The 16829-nt window shown below is 40.3% G+C and overlaps 1 long non-coding RNA gene across 8 annotated transcripts in view; it reads left to right on the top strand.

The window, feature by feature from the left end:
* The first annotated feature begins 13313 nt into the window (after positions 1–13313).
* The window catches only part of LOC142144649 (uncharacterized), a 466443-nt gene continuing 462927 nt past the window's right edge, over positions 13314–16829 (top strand). For 7 of the 8 annotated variants that reach the window (XR_012689763.1, XR_012689760.1, XR_012689761.1 and 4 more), the window contains exon 1: positions 13395–13564. This is a non-coding gene — a long non-coding RNA (uncharacterized LOC142144649). The other variant, XR_012689758.1, reaches the window with a different exon arrangement.

Raw genomic sequence — 16829 nt, 5'->3', positions numbered from 1 at the left:
ATGCTGTCACAATAGAAAAAATTGTGGATGATTACTTTGCTGACACCATCCAAGTAGACATGTCAGACAGTCCATATTGTTACTGGCAGGAAAAAAAGGCAGTTTGGAAGCCCCTGTACAAACTGGCTCTATTTTACCTGAGTTGTCCCCCCTCCAGTGTGTACTCGGAAAGAGTTTTTAGTGCAGCGGGGAACCTGGTCAGTGAGCGGCGAAGGAGGTTGCTTCCTCACAACGTTGAAAAAATGATGTTTATAAAAATGAATAATCAATTCCTCAATGAAGTACAGCACTGCCCTCCAGATACTACAGAGGGACCTGTGGTTGTGGAGTCCAGCGGGGACGAATTGATAATGTGTGATGAGGAGGAAGTACACACTGTAGGGGGAGAGGAATCAGAGGTTGAGGATGAGGACGACATCTTGCCTCAGTAGAGCCTGTTTAGTCTGTACAGGGAGAGATGAATAGCTTTTTTGGTGTGGGGGCCCAAACAAACCAATCATTTCAGTCAAAGTTGTTTGGTAGGCCCTGTCGCTGAAATGATTGGTTTGTTAAAGTGTGCATGTCCTATTTCAACAACAGACCTCTCAACTGCAGCTCATCCCTCCTCTGCGGGGATAATGTCTCCTGTGCTCTGACACGTCACTCTGTGTACTCTCAGCCTCAGGATCTGACACTACAGCTACCATGCCTCTTGTAGCAGCCCTCACTCCAGGGCCTCTTCCATGTGCAGTGTCCCCCTCTCTCTTGGGTTCACTATAGTGGCATGGAGTTCTCCCCCTCATCCAGGGCACACATTCCTTGCCCTGGCTCAGTCACCACGCTCAGACTTCCAGGCAATGCTGGGGGAGCCTGGGAGCTTCCACCCCAGGTCCCCAGCTACAACTCTCCTCTCCTGTGTCTTCTCTCTCTTTCTGACACTTTAAAGATCGTGCCTTTAAATGAAAAAGTCAGTCTTCATTGCACGACTATGTGCAAGTGCAACAGGGACATTTTTTTGGGTTTACAAAGTCAAACAATAACACTACGACCCTGTCTGTCTGGGGTCTGTCAATGACGAATTGTCTGGAGCATGTTTGGAGGAGGTATTGTGGCCCCGGTATCAAATTGGGTACCGGGGCCACCCCACTATGCAGTCCAGATACTTGTTTGGTGGAATTCCGACACGTGGAGGGTTTTTAAATTATATTGTGGCCTCGGTACCAAATTGTGTACCGGGGCCACCACACTACGCAGTCAAGATACTTGTTTGGTGGAATTCAGACCAGTTGAGGGTTTTATTATTATATTGTGTGGACCACTCTATCTATACCACACTACAACTCTATACCACTCTATTTCCTACTTTAATTCTATTTAATTCTATTTCCTACTTTAATTCTATTACTAATTAATTACCATAAAGAGGAACAAAAAAAACCAATTTTACCAAAAGTATAATATGACTTAGACTTACAAACACTACACTTTAAAGATCGTGCCTTTAAATGAAAAAGTCAGTCTTCATTGCACGACTATGTGCAACAGGGACATTTTTTTGGGTTTACAAAGTCAAACAATAACACTACGACCCTGTCTGTCTGGGGTCTGTCAATGACGAATTGTCTGGAGCATGTTTGGAGGAGGTATTGTGGCCCCGGTATCAAATTGGGTACCGGGGCCACCCCACTATGCAGTCCAGATACTTGTTTGGTGGAATTCCGACACGTGGAGGGTTTTTAAATTATATTGTGGCCTCGGTACCAAATTGTGTACCGGGGCCACCACACTACGCAGTCAAGATAGATAGATGCGTATTGCGTATCATAGATAAAGTACATTCAGTGGTGTGGGGCAAATTGAAAAATATTCCAAATGCACTGACATTATCAAAAACAAGAGGTTGTCACACGCTAAAACTCCAACATGTATATGATGGAGAGGATGGAGGAGCAGCCGTATGTGTAGTGTAATGCAGATCTGTTGAAGGTTTTTTATATATTTTATTGTGGTGCCCAGTGCCCACTCCTCTACGCAGTCCAGATACATTTATTGGTGCGAATCATAAAAGTTCAGGGTTTTTAATATATATTGTGGTGACCCACTCCTCTACGCAGTCCAGGTACAATTATTGGTGCGAATCATAAAAGTTCAGGGTTTTTAAGATATTGTGGTGACCCACTCCTCTACGCAGTCCAGGTACAATTATTGGTGCGAATCATAAAAGTTCAGGGTTTTTAATAGATATTGTGGTGACCCACTCCTCTACGCAGTCCAGGTACAATTATTGGTGCGAATCATAAAAGTTCAGGGTTTTTAAGATATTGTGGTGACCCACTCCTCTACGCAGTCCAGGTACAATTATTGGTGCGAATCATAAAAGTTCAGGGTTTTTAATATATTGTGGTGACCCACTCCTCTACGCAGTCCAGGTACAATTATTGGTGCGAATCATAAAAGTTCAGGGTTTTTAAGATATTGTGGTGACCCACTCCTCTACGCAGTCCAGGTACAATTATTGGTGCGAATCATAAAAGTTCAGGGTTTTTAATATATATTGTGGTGACCCACTCCTCTACGCAGTCCAGAAAGATACCTTGTTGCAAAGTTTTGGACTAATAACTATATTGTGAGGTGTTCACAATACACTGTAAATTAGTGGAAATGCTTGTTATTGAATGTTATTGAGGTTAATAATAGCCTAGGAGTGAAAATAAGCCCAAAAACTTGATTTTTAAACTTTTTATGTTTTTTTCAAAAAAAATCCGAATCCAATACCTTAAATCCGAACCGAGACCTTTCGTCAAGTGTTTTGCGAGACAAATCCGAACCTCAAAAATAACGAAAATCCGGATCCAAAACACAAAACACGAGACCTCAAAAGTCGCCGGTGCACATCCCTAATTATAATACAATTTTATTATGGACGTGCAAACTAGCAATTCTGGCAACAGCGGTCATGGTTCAACTTGGGCTGCACTGCTAGCTGGGAATCAGTGCTGGTCGTGGCAGAGCTGACAGCCAAAATATAATCCAATGATGTGCAGCTTCTAGCAGCTGCAGCTGATAAATGACAGGGCCGAGTGTGAAGTAACAGCAATGTGGACTGAAAAGTACAGTCTGAGATACCCAGCCAAAGGGTGAAAGGAGATGGCTGAAGCTTTTCTGTTGAAATGTAGAACAATGGAACCCCACTGTTAAAATAATCTACTAAGTGTGACGTGGGCCCTACGATGTAATGATGCTGCGCACCTGCCTTTCACTGGACAGCCTTATAGCTGTGGATCACTCCCTGAAGAAAATCAAGGAATGTAAACTTGAGTGAGAGACAAGCGCGGGCTGGGATACTGCAGGCAGGGGGGCACACAGACGGCCGCATCTCATTACACGGGATGCGGCCACGTCATTGATGACGCGGCCACATCCCGTGTCATGTCATCAGATGCGGCCGCAGAAAAAAATCCGGAGAAATTGCATGGGGGGGGGGGGGGGGGGGGGGGCGGCCGGCCGGCCTACCCCCCGGCCCTAAAAGCGGAAATTCTGAGCGGCCCGGGGGGCCGATGCCCCCCTGCCCCCCGGCCCAGCCCGCCCCTGGTGAGAGACCTAAGGATAAATGTATCAAACTGCAAGTTTCCTATGGGTTTGAAAAGTGGAGATGTTGCCTATAGCAACCAATCAGGTTCTAGCTATCATTTTGTACAATGTACTAAATAAATAACTAAAATCTCATTAGTTGCTATAGGCAACATCTCCACAAACTCTCAAAACATAAGTAAACTTCAATTTCGTTAGGCTGGGTACACACTACAGGTTTTTCACCCGATTATCGTGCCAATCACACGATAAACGACCAATAGGTTTGATATTGCATTAGTGTGTATGCATCCACAATCATGTTTTATCGTTCCAAAGCACATTGCATCATTTGATTTTATAAAAGACTAAAAATCTCTATAAACAATGGAACTGGTGGTAGTCTTTTCGCTGATGCTGATAAATCCGACGCTGAGGACACCTTCAATAGAAAGCCAGTTTCAGAAGAAAACGACAAGAACATACACAGACTTACCTGATCAGCGACTGTCCACATTTGCGATCCCAGCAAAACACTGACAGGTGTCCGCCAGTAGTGTCTGATGTCAGTGCGCCCTCAATGAATTTTTATTTAAAGCGGCAATGTCGGGACCACGCAGGTCAACTGTTAAGAGAGGGGTGTTCCTTCTGTCAGTGTTCTGCTAGGATCGAATATGTGGACAGTCGCTGATCAGGTAAGTCCATGTATATTCTTGTAGATTCTTCTCAAATCGGTTTTCTCATGTAGGTGTCCTCAGCGTTGGATTTATCAGCATCGGCAACGCGTACCCCACCCAATGGAACGATGTTGTGCCAATTCTGCAGTGTGTATGCACTCGCGACCAGCAGTGTAGGCAGATTTCCATAGAGTTTACAGAGTCAACCTTTTCAACTAATTTTTATGGCAGATGAAGAGCACAGACCTGAAAGTACAACTTGTAAAATGTTTATAGTAGATAGCAAACATACAAATTCCTGCGCTCATACCAGAAATGTGTCATGAACTAATGATAATACTGACATGTACTAATAGATTGGGATATGTGTTAATAATGTCTGGTATGAGGATCGCAACTCCGAACACTGTTATGAGTCAGAGTGGGCAATTAGGGTTGTATGAACTAGAATGGTACATTGGGCAGTTGTTACAATGACAATGATAATGATTTGTAGAATCAACAGTGATAGAAATAAGTGAAGTGACAAAATATGTTAGACATAAATATGGAGACATTGTATACAATATTATTGTCAATACGATGATATGATGCCTATATTAATAGTCCATGACACTACCATTTTAACCACGTAAGTATGTTTGTCTTGAAACCATTTTTCAGATTAAATAAATTTAATCTAGTGTGTTTTCCGTGATTCTTTGTGAATTTACGAAGCCCAGGGAGGCTCATGCTACATGTGTATGTGATTTAAGTGTGAAACATTAATAAGTGGTTCTGGGGAACGTAAGGACACCATAATAAATCCTTTGTGGTGACAGAAAAGGTGTATTCATTGCTAAGTGACTAAGGTGACGTCAGTCACGGCCAGCTGTTCAGATTGCTGTATCTGGGACAGGCTGGGCGTTCGTGACAAGATGAATGAAAGCATTTCATATTATGATTCCAAAATAAAAACTAATCTCAATTCTACTAGAAATATAGCTAAAAAATCATTTATAAATAAGAAAGCATAAAAAGAGATGCAAGTGCTATATTGTTGTTCCAAAATATATTCCATTTTAATAACAATCGATGAATGGGAAATGATGCATATTAAACGATCTACAAATATGATGGTGTTGTATATAATAAAAAATATACTAGGAAAGTATTTTACTAATCATATCTCTCTCTTTTGCCCCCCACATTCATTCTCTTGCCAAAGCCTGTCGCTTCCAACTACGCAACATCGCCCGCATCCGTCCCTTTCTCTCTCAGGAGGCCACCAAAACCATCATACACGCACTCATCATCTCCCGCCTGGATTACTGCAACCTCCTCCTCACTGGCCTCCCCCACTCCCGTCTCTCCCCCCTCCGCTCTATACTCAATGCGACCGCCAGACTCATCTAACTCTCACGCCGCTCCTCCTCTGCCTCCTCTCTCTGCCTTGCCCTACACTGGCTCCCCTTCCCCTACAGAATTCTTTTCAAACTCCTCTCCACCACTTACAAGGCTCTCTCCCACTCTACTGCCCCTTATATCTCTAACCTCCTCTCCATTCACACTCCCGCTCGCTCCCTGCGCTCAGCCAATGATCGCCGCCTCTCCTCCACTCTGATCACCTCTTCCCATTCCAGAATCCAGGACTTTTCCCGTGCAGCCCCCCTTCACTGGAATGACCTCCCTCGCTCCATCCGCCTCTCTCCTACTCTGTGCTCCTTCAAACGTGCACTCAAAATTCACCTCTTTCTCAAAGCCTACCAACCATCCACTTAACCCCCATCTCCTCCACTCATTCTCCCCTCTCTCCCATTCCCTCAACTGGCTCCTCTTGTGCCTGGTCTGTTTAACCCTCCCTTAGGATGTAAGCTCGCTTGAGCAGGGCCTTCTTCCCTCCTGTCTCCTTACCCGTTCTTCTGCTCCGTGTCTATTGCATCTGCCTGCCTGGAGTTTCTGTAGTATTGGTACTTTTGTTTATTGTTCTGTACTGTTATACCCTGTATAGTCTACTGTTTGTACTATGTGCGGCGCTGCGGAAACCTTGTGGCGCCTAACAAATAAATGATAATAATAATAATATATAACTCCAAAAAAACTGGTAAACAGTATCAGATGGTGATTTCATATTTGATCTAATTCAATGTATCATTCTTTATATAATTGCAATTGTACTGTTTCATTGCTCATTTATTGCAGCATATGCTGCCCTTTCTGAATGGAATAGTGACCGTATTAGTATCCGAAACTAAAATAACTCATCCCTATCTCGTCTCCTATTGGATTTGAATAAATCTGAAAAAATAGAGGCTAAATGCTAAATTTTCAATATAATCAATGCTCTAGCAGATTAATAAATAATATGTATCAAGAATGTAAAGTGTGCTAGTGTATACTTGAGATAGTAAAATTAATGTGAAATAAATTGTACTCATTGTGTCAAGCGGTGGGTATATATCAGTGTAACAGCCAGACCTAAGGGAGGAACGATCCTCTAATACAATGAAGTAAAACTAGCGAAGGATAGGGAGACTGGTTCTACTGTACCAGAGGTTCATAGGAAGTCCCCCAACTTAGGTTTTGGGTGTACTTAGAGTAATATGACAATAGAACCTGATATTCCTCACCTAATACACCCTCATCTACATCATAATTGTAGGTGGATCTATCCCCATCAGGCTGGTGCACATTTGTATAGCCAACTCAAGTGTACTAATATATATGACTACATTAGAGATGCTACCTCAAAATCGATATTGAGGCCTTTCGTTTTGAGTGTGTATATGAATTTGCCTTTCCCCTTGTTGATCTGTTTGATGTTGTCTTCTCCTCTCCAATATTTCTCAACTACTTTGATGGCCATAAATTTTAGACCATCTATTTGTCCATCGTGTACAGTTTTAAAGTGATGGGATAAGTTGTGTTTTTCAAAACCTATTCTAATATTACATAGCTGTTCCCAATTCTTGTTTTTGATGGCCGTTTAGTTCTTCCTATGTATTGTTTTCTTCAAGAACATTCGATCAAGTAAATGACATTCGCACTATTACAAGTCATGAAGTCTTTAATTTTATAATTTTTTCCCGTGTGGGTGGACACATATCCTGTAGTTAGTTTTGTATGTCTGAACCTTAATGATGTACAAATTTTACAAGACCCACAGTGGTGTAGAACCCTAGTTTGTTTCCATCAATTGTCAATCAATCAGTGTGTTCCTTCTCTCTCTGTCTTTTTAAAATCTGGGGCTTTTCTAAACACAATATCAGGATGTTCAGGTAAGTAATTTTTCAGAATCTCATCTTTTTGGAGAAATGTGTATACTGTGTACACATGAATCGGCATGCGGATCGGGACACTCAGTCACTGGTAAAATCGTTAACGATATCGCGTCGGGAGAAATTTTCTGTAGTGTGTTACCCTCCCTTACAGCCAGACAGGCCTAGGATTTACTTTTGCTATTATTTTATTTGCTTGTTTGTGTCCTGCACAATAAAAGTACCCATGTGCTGGACTGAGTCTCTGTTACTGACTTCTCTGTTGAAGTGTGCCACCATCTACCCCCAGGAGATGGCTTTCCTTACCTAAGCTTGGAGAATACAAACAGGCACAAAAATCCTGCAGCAGCAAAATTTTTGTGAAAAACGCACAAGACCAGACACCCATTCATTATGTGGTTGGAAAATTCTGTTTGATGCGGCTATCACAATAGAGGAAGTAATTAAATTCTTGCTACAAGCTACAGCTGCTCAGTAATATACTGCCAAAGTGCAGCAGATAGTCATAGAGGAGAACTGAAGGTAAAAGAGAAAAGAACAATAAACCTTAAATGAGCTTGTTCAGCAGTTAGCAGTGATGGCTGCGTTTGTTGATATTTTATTTGTTTATTTGTGTCCTGCACAATGAAACTGGGTGTGGTCTAGTTGCACCCTAGTTGCTGGACTGCACCTCCGTTACTGACTGCTTTATTGAAGTGTGTGACCATCTGCTTCAGAGAATGGCTTTGCGCTACACCATCTTCTGACATTATTATTGTACTACCTAACGGATACATGGGGGGGGAGTCAGTATGAAATTTTGATAAATGGCATATTGGTATATTAAAATATATAGTTAGAAAACCAACAAGTTGATATAAATGGCGCTAGTAACCACAGCGTGACAGAATTATCAATGTAAATCAAATACAGTATAAAATGGAACAGTTCCAGATATATAGTTGGCTCAAGTGTGAGCGGCAGCCACAATAACCTGTAGCCAGATGGTCAATCCGGAAATGGAAACACTGCAACAAAAGACAGGCACGGCGCCTCAATGTGTATTATCAATTGAATATATATATAGGCGAATGTAATAAGCTGCGTACCATAAGGTTTTAGTAGGTCGTCTTAATCCTATATGGGAGACCCTCCTTCCAGGCTGTCCTCCCAATAAATCACAGCTCGGACAATGCAGGAAAAACAAAAGTAACATAGAGTAGTACGGTCATGGTATACATCACACTTCTTGTGAGCATGCACACCACCTATTTAGGTTTCCTTATTGTGAGAAAAAACCATATATACCCAAAGTGGAGAATCATATACAGTATATTAGACACCCACGTGATGTATAATAATAAACTGCGTACCAGATGTTTTCTAGGTATAAGCATTGATAAATTCCTTGGATGATCAAATATATATTCTCTCCATCTCAACCATAAAACACATTGCTTCCTTAGTCACAGTTCTGCTGGTTACAGTGACGGGTCTCTGGTGTCTGCAGTCGCCACACTGTCAGCTCATGTATTCCGCTGGTTTGAATGTAAATATCCGCCCAGTCCAAGCACACGGAGCGTAGCTATGCAGGGGCGCGGGCTAAAATATATAGTTATTAACCTTCCTTGCATGCCCTTCCCTCCCTCTACATTCCCCTCCCTTGCACTTGAAATGGGCAGTCCATCTGTGATAGAGAAAGCAACGCATATTGTTGAAAATATTGCTATATATTTAGTTATCAATAAACCCTTTCAGTAATCTTCCTTTCTTTCTCTAACGGCCATTGCTGGATCCCTGTGAATTCAGACAAATCATTTTACCTTGGGAGGTTGAACGCTCAATTAGCAAGTTATACTATGTACACAGAAAGGTCCTCATTCACAAGACAAGGTGTAGCACAGCAACCTTTTTAGTAGTGCCGTTCACCTCAATGTGTACAAGTGTGCCTAGACATCCACAAGTGTGCCTTGGTTTACATAGCACTATAGCGATGTTTGTGTAGGGGCAGAAGTTTGAAACACCCAATGGGAAAGCTGGGCAGAGTGATGACGTTCTGTTCAAGCTAAGGGGTAGGTGCCCCGTGTACCGACTTTTACGGAGCAATGAAAATTCAGGGTATTTTTAGGGGTGTTCTTTGCCCCTATTCAAAAGGGCTTGATTTTAGCAATAGGTCTGAGTTCTCATGGAGATTAGCCCTCGTCCTATAGTGTTACTCAGAAGGACATTTCTAAAACCATTTTACCCAATGGACACCAACACAAAAGTGATTTATGGAATTATTTGTTTAAATATCTATACAATTTGTCTTCCTCCAAAAAAGCAACACTTTTATCCATTTATATGTGTATATACATATATTTGTACACATTCACACTTTTTATATGTATTTTGTTATATACATGCCAATTTTTTTTATGTATTTAGTATAACATGTGCCCCATACTTGAACATAGTTTTTTTTGTAACATTACAGGTCCTTGGTAACTACATCCTCGCAATAGTTCCTCCAGGAACCCACTTGTTTGTCTCCCACACTCCCAGTGAAAAGTGGGCTGTGGAAAAAGAGTAAAATGACTGTGGTCAGGGGCTGACGCACCAGTCAGACTGGGAAGGTGCGCGTCTGTCAGGTTGCGTCGGCCGCACATTCAACACCAACCTCATTCTGTGCACAGTGGGATTGCAGCTCTTATTGTTATTGTAGTAAAGTGACTCAAACCCCAAATCTGGGCTTTCACTCCCATAGAACACGTGCTGGCAAATGCCGGCTCGCCCATGTTAATGTTGAAACATTGAATACAGTCTCAATGTTGATCTACTATAATTTATGATATCACTGAAGCTCCAACAGACACTAGTTTTGCAAAAAAATGTAAAAACTGTAATAAGTAAGGTAGTGGTTCAAAAGTGATAGTAGGCTAGACTTTGAAGTGAAATTTCTACTTTTGCTTACGTGTGTTTCCCTCTAGGACCGGTATAAACCCACAAACAGTGCATTTGCACAATCACTTCCCCAAAGCAGAATATTGGTGTGCACCTATGTATGTGCAATTACACAGGCATATTAATGTCACTACTTGTGAGTTTAGTATTTCTATACTAGTTGATGCATTAGTATAAATCAGTTTAAAATTAATTTACTACATTAATTCCTGTACTTTTGTCTTTAGTACAGAAAACAATTCATAAAACATGCCTATTTTGACAAACAAACTTGTATCTTATCACTTTTAAAAAGAAATCTGCTATCAGGCAAACATTTCCTGCAAATAATGTGACTTCTGTATTTGTGTTTAACTTCAGTTTTGCAACGGTACATCCACATAGCACGTATTCCTGCTAATTTTTTATATTTTGTACAAATCCCTCAGTCTTGGGACCTTTTCTCTCCAGTAGTTTCTCTGTAAACCACCTTATAAGAACGGTCCTGCCAACTCATCATGCGTGATTTCTATTATCTAAATTTAGTATTAAAAAGTGTCTTACCTACTCTACATCCACTCAAATTGAATATAGAAGGCAAAGAAGCACAACCTGATAAAATACAAGAAAAGACAGGCAGAAACAACAAGAAAAACACATTAAACATTCTCTAGGTCCCTCTATTTTTTAACCTTCTAAATTCCCTCCACACTATCACACCTACACCGTACTTCCTTACAGTAAATCTTGCCTAACACTATTTTAACCACGCTATCAACGCAGATGACTTCCTTATTAAATAAAGTTATATTTCTGCAATCCCACAGTACCTCTTTGATGCAACATAAAATGAACCACAAGGCTCTCATCTTGACAGTATCAACAGCTCCTAATCCAAACAGAACCACCTGAAAGGTAAGCAAACTCGCTCCGGTGATTTCTTTGGTAGATGTGCCTAACCATTTCAATATTTGCCTGGCAATCCCGTTTCCAGAAGTTATGGAGGACACTTTCCTTACCTCTACAGCCCTCTCAAGGGGCACTCCTCCGATGTTTCTAAGCCCCTTCACTTCTGGAATTTCCTCACAGGCAAGCAGCCATGCGTCCTCATCCATACCACATCTCTCTGTCAGCTTACATCTGTGGGGAACGGAGCCTGTCTATCCAGCTCCTCTGCGCAAAATCAGTTGTTGTGTCATGTGTCTATTATGTAGTTTTATCAAAGTCAAATTGGTCAATTAAAATTTCTTCAACAATTTATTTATCGCCATATATCACTTGGGCACTACAAGGGATACAGGCCCTCGCCGATCACATGTCAATCTACAAAGCATCCATCCAGTGGGAAAACTGACCCAGTAAACGTCCAATGGTGGTCATGAGATTCAAAGAAAACATATACTTCTATGTCTGGGAAACCCATGCCTCCTTTCTTCCTATTTTTAAGCACGGATGTCTATCTCAATTTCCATTTTTGACCCCCCAAAAAGCAAAAAGAAGAGGCAATTCAATTTTTTGAGGGTCAAATAATTAGGTGAAAAAATCAAAGCCAAGTACAAAATCATGGGTAAGATTATGGCTTTAATCACCAAAATCTTCCCAGTAAAGGATAATTCCCACAATCGGCAAAAATCCAAACCTTTTCCAATTTTGGTTCCTAATTCAGTCCTACTTGCAGTTCCCCTAAGGTTGTCCTTAAACTGAACCCTTTGGATTTTAACCCCACTATCTATATGGGTCATCTCACTATCGTTAATATCCATTTCCCATCCGAAAATTTTGTATTTACTCTTAGCTATAGTATAATCTTGTTTACGTGTTGCCTAAGTGATGTAGTGTGTAATATAGGCTAGTCCTACCTGTTCATTTTCAAGGAGGCTGACATTTATTTTCCAGAGGCCTTGTCCGAAAGGATCCTCCCCTTTAAGGTCTACCTCCCCCAGGATACGCACATGGTCCGAAAAGGAACCTCATGTTGGGAATAGACTGTCATCTCAAGGCCCCTGCTAATAAAAATGTAGTCTAGCCTACACTTTACCTGCCCTGCATCTGAAAAATAGGTAAAAGGGGCAGGGTATTTTTTACACACCTTGACGGCATCTCTCAGGTGCATATCTATAGAGGACCAAAGGCGACTAGTGACATCTAATTGTCTACTCCCACCTCAGCCCTACTCTTAGCTTCTAGGATGCAGTTTAAGTCTCCCAGAACTACTAAAAGTTTCCTAACCATCAGAATTTTTTTTACCTTAACAAACAAATCTTCCCGCAGCATGAGCGTATATATTACATATTTTGAAAACTACGTTTCTATAGTTATATTTCCCTATTTATAATTAAAATCCCAATGCCGTCATTACGATTTGCATCTGTATATGACCACACTGTTGACCCATAAACCCAATCTTTGGGTTTGTTTACTAAGGCTGCATTCTTGCAAGCAATAAATGACTTTCTGTAGATTAGAAAGATAATCTAAAATGGCGGCTCTCCTATCACGTGTGCCAAGCATGCGCACGTTTAGTGTAGAAAATTTAGGAGCCATGGTAAAGAAATTGAAAGACTGCAAAACAAAAACATATGTAAAAACTAAAATAGGGACCCAGTTCTCATAAAATTACCCGGAAAAATTGTAAAAGGAGAAAATTTCAATATCTGTAAAGAAAAGTACATTTATAGACATATGCTGCGAAAGTGATTCAAAATGTTATTAAAGAAAACAATGTGGGAAAAAGATATCATTAATTAGCATGAAACAAATTCAAAAATGCATTAGAATCAATGGAGAAAAAATCCTATTGAAAAACACATAGACACGTCGACATCTAGAGGTCGAATTGAAAATTACATGTAGTAGCGAAAACACACATGCGCACAGGCTAACACAGCTAACACTGTCCAACTTGCAGTGCACTCATCTCTCACTAAACGCGGGAGCGCCCAGAGGTGGGCGTGTGAGGGAGCGTGCCCGTGTGACAGCTACATGCTGTTGACAGGTCAGTACAGGGAACCATAAGTTACAGGCTGCCTGTGAACAACCACATCTCAACAAGAACTACTAGACACTTAAGTAGTTGTAGCTTGCAATAGAGTGGATGTATGAGATATAAGTTAATTAATAGCAATAATGAAAAGTTAAAGTGCTTGGTCACATAGGAGAGCACAATGATCACCTGTGCAGGTAAGTGACCAATGAATCAATGTTTGTTATCACTTCTGCACAATATTATGCATTTTCCTCACCCAGGGTGTTTTGTTAGGGTGACACAATGCTATTGATTGCATGGAACCCTGCATAGTACAGGTGATTAACGTACATAATATAATTGTTGCTGCTTTCTTCTCTGCCTCAGCATACGTGGTGCAAAGTGATGTGGAGGTTTATGGGTGATAATTAGAAGGGCGTCATAGAAAACATGTCATTTTATCAAACAGATGAAGTTGAATATTGTATAGTATTTTTAAAGAAAAACACTCCCTATAAAAATCTATATGTATGATGGAGATAACGTTTCATATCTCTGTTTTGGACATATTGCCAGGACCGAATGATAATAAGTAGTAATAGTTCTCGTTTGGTTGTGCCTGTTGCAGGTGTGGACAACCTGAAGCTTTCCAGCTGTTGGGGAACTATTACTTGTTGCATGCTCAGGCTTGTAGTTTGACAACAGCTGGATATACTGCTGCCTCAACAGCTGCAGAACATGTGTATGTCAGTGTGTGCTGTGACTTGTAGTTCTCCAATAGTAGAGAGCAACAGTTCGCCTAAACCTGGTGTACTTTATGTATTCATGTGATCTGATTGTGGGCAACTGTTTGATTGGGGCACACTATCAAAAATGTATTTTTATTTTCTCAGTGTACTGATTGTTGACATTTTATTACATTATACTATAAATATTTAGCTTTCTGTGTTTGGGCAGATGAAGATTTTTTTTCTGGAATAACATGGATGCATTTTTTTAGTTTGGCAGTTCTTAGAGGCTTGTACATTCAAGCAAAGTGTTTTAATGTAAATTTGCAGGAACTGCTACCAATGAAACAGCTATTATACCCACTTTCCTTTGTAGTTCATATAAAATTGCTGTTTCACACACACAGAAAAAAAACTGTAAAGAGGAAGTGTATCTGTGGTAGATGCAGTGCGATCACAGAGTCTTGTAACTCTAGAGAAACTTCCTGTTTCTTTTTAAAGCTTAATTCTGAAATTCAAATAAAGCTGAAGTGATCCTGCCAGTGAAGAGGTGTACAGCCACAGATGTGGTTATGTGACAACCTATCCGAGATCACGTGATGTGTTTTGGCGCCAGTTACTGAATAGGTAGCTTCACCCACATGGTATGTGCTTGTGATTGGCACAAGCCCATATACCTTAATAAACCATGGGAAAAAGTTAGAGCGCATAACTTACTGTCACAAAAAGTTATTTTTCTTTGTCCCTAAGGATAACATTCCGTGCAGTATATTATTTATATGTATCATATTTCTGGCATTGGTTTATAGCTTCCATTAAATAGGAATGTAGTGTAATTGAAGTTGTAAATCAAGTTTTATATACCCCTATCTCATCAGTCCCCATATAAATTCAAGGTCATGTAGAAAAGGGGAGACGGATCTACTGCTCAGGTATTGGCGTAACAAAGGTAGAAAGTGGAAACAAACACCTCCCATTACTTAACTTTGTTTACATAATATTGTATAATAAAGTAATTATATGCCTGATATAAAAATTTCATGACTTTATCCCGGGTCACAGTTTATGATATTCGGTTATGTAATGGTCATTTATTTTAGTACAAAAAAAGTACAGGGCTGCAATTCATCAGCAGGTACCCTGACATGTTTCTTTCTTTGGAGAGTTTTGCTTAATTTTGATGTAAATATGTGTTGGCTCACAGAAAATAGGATAGATATTAACACAGCAGGACACCAGTGCATGTATGTAAACCTGCCCATGTGTTCTAAATGTAATGTGTTTTAGTCAGTTAAAAACATAAGATATGTGATTGAGCCCTGCACTAGGGATTGAAAGACTCAAATAAATTATAGGGAAACTCCACTTAACCATAAGATGTCACAATAATCTACTCATTCAGCTAGTAAAACTGTTTACCCAGTAGGTAGTAATTCTCCTGCATTGCATGTTTGCCAACATAGCTGAATGGATGACTGGCAGCTTGTCAACTTACTTGCATTGACAACATTTCAAGCCATGAGTTTCAAACTTCCCTACATCATGAGGCAAGTGTTATTGCAAAAATGTTGGGCCTGATTCATTAAGGAATGTAAAGCAAATGTATTGTGCGATTTTTTTTTAAAAGGCATGTAAATCGGGTATATTCACAGCCATATTCACAGGAGCGCATGTGAAGATACGTTTGGTGATGAATCCGGGTCTAGGTCTGCTCTGCTCTAACAGACCGGACACTGCAGGATACATTCAATGTATATGTGGAATATAAAGTCACAAAAGAATGTTCAAAGAAGATACTATCAATTAATGTCATCTGTTAGTCATTAATAACCAAACATACAAAAAATTAGTTTAATTTAAAAAAAAATATATTAATTATTAGTATTATTTATAGTTATTAGAATGTAATTAATGCCTACTGCACATAAAATACATTGTTACACTTGCTCTTGATTGCAGACACATGTTATAGCATACATACACAGTCGTAATCACTAGAAATCTGCACTTAGACTAGACCTGTAGCTGGAGCAGGAGATACTGCTGAAAAACACCTACTCTTAGAGATGCCCGGACCTTGAATCGGACACTGCTGCATGCACTTGAGCTTGGCACACCGTTACTGTACATTGACTACGGGCATACGCCAATTCCCCTCCTGTTCCGCCCCTGAAAACGTAGCCTGTAGTAAGTGTCCTTTGCTTTTGAAGATGAATTGAAAGCTGCTGCATTCAGTGGCCTATGGTCTATGGTCTGGATCTGGGCATGCGCAGAGTAATTGTGCGCATTATATGCAACGAATGTCCAGTTATGCTTCTTAATGGATCAGGCCCGTTATGTTTAGCGAGCTGTTTCCTTCAATAAGAGAGCCAACAAAGCACTTTGCTACCATTTGATGCACTAGTCAAGTCTTGATTGTTTTGTGGAATAATCAAAACTCATGGTTTTGTTTTTTAAGGGTTTAAATTAGAGATGCTCACTGACCCCCGTGAACTAGTTTTGTATCTTGATTGGATTCATGTTTTGGTTTTGGTTTTGGCAAAACCGCCCTCGTGTGTTTTGGTTTTGGATTTGGATTTTTTAGAAAAAAAACTAAAATATGCTAAAATCACTTAATTTTGCTCTTTTTTTTGTTCCTACATTATTATTAACCTCAATAACACTAATTTAAAGTCATTTGCAGTCAGTTTTGACCACCTCACAGGTCACAATATTATTTTCATACACTTTCAAAGAAAGACTGCAGCGACCT

The sequence above is a fragment of the Mixophyes fleayi genome, chromosome 3 (assembly GCF_038048845.1).
Source record: "Mixophyes fleayi isolate aMixFle1 chromosome 3, aMixFle1.hap1, whole genome shotgun sequence".
NCBI classification, from domain to species: Eukaryota; Metazoa; Chordata; class Amphibia; order Anura; family Limnodynastidae; genus Mixophyes; species Mixophyes fleayi.
Note: the sequence above shows the minus strand (reverse complement) of the source record. Positions and strands in the feature narration are given on the sequence as shown.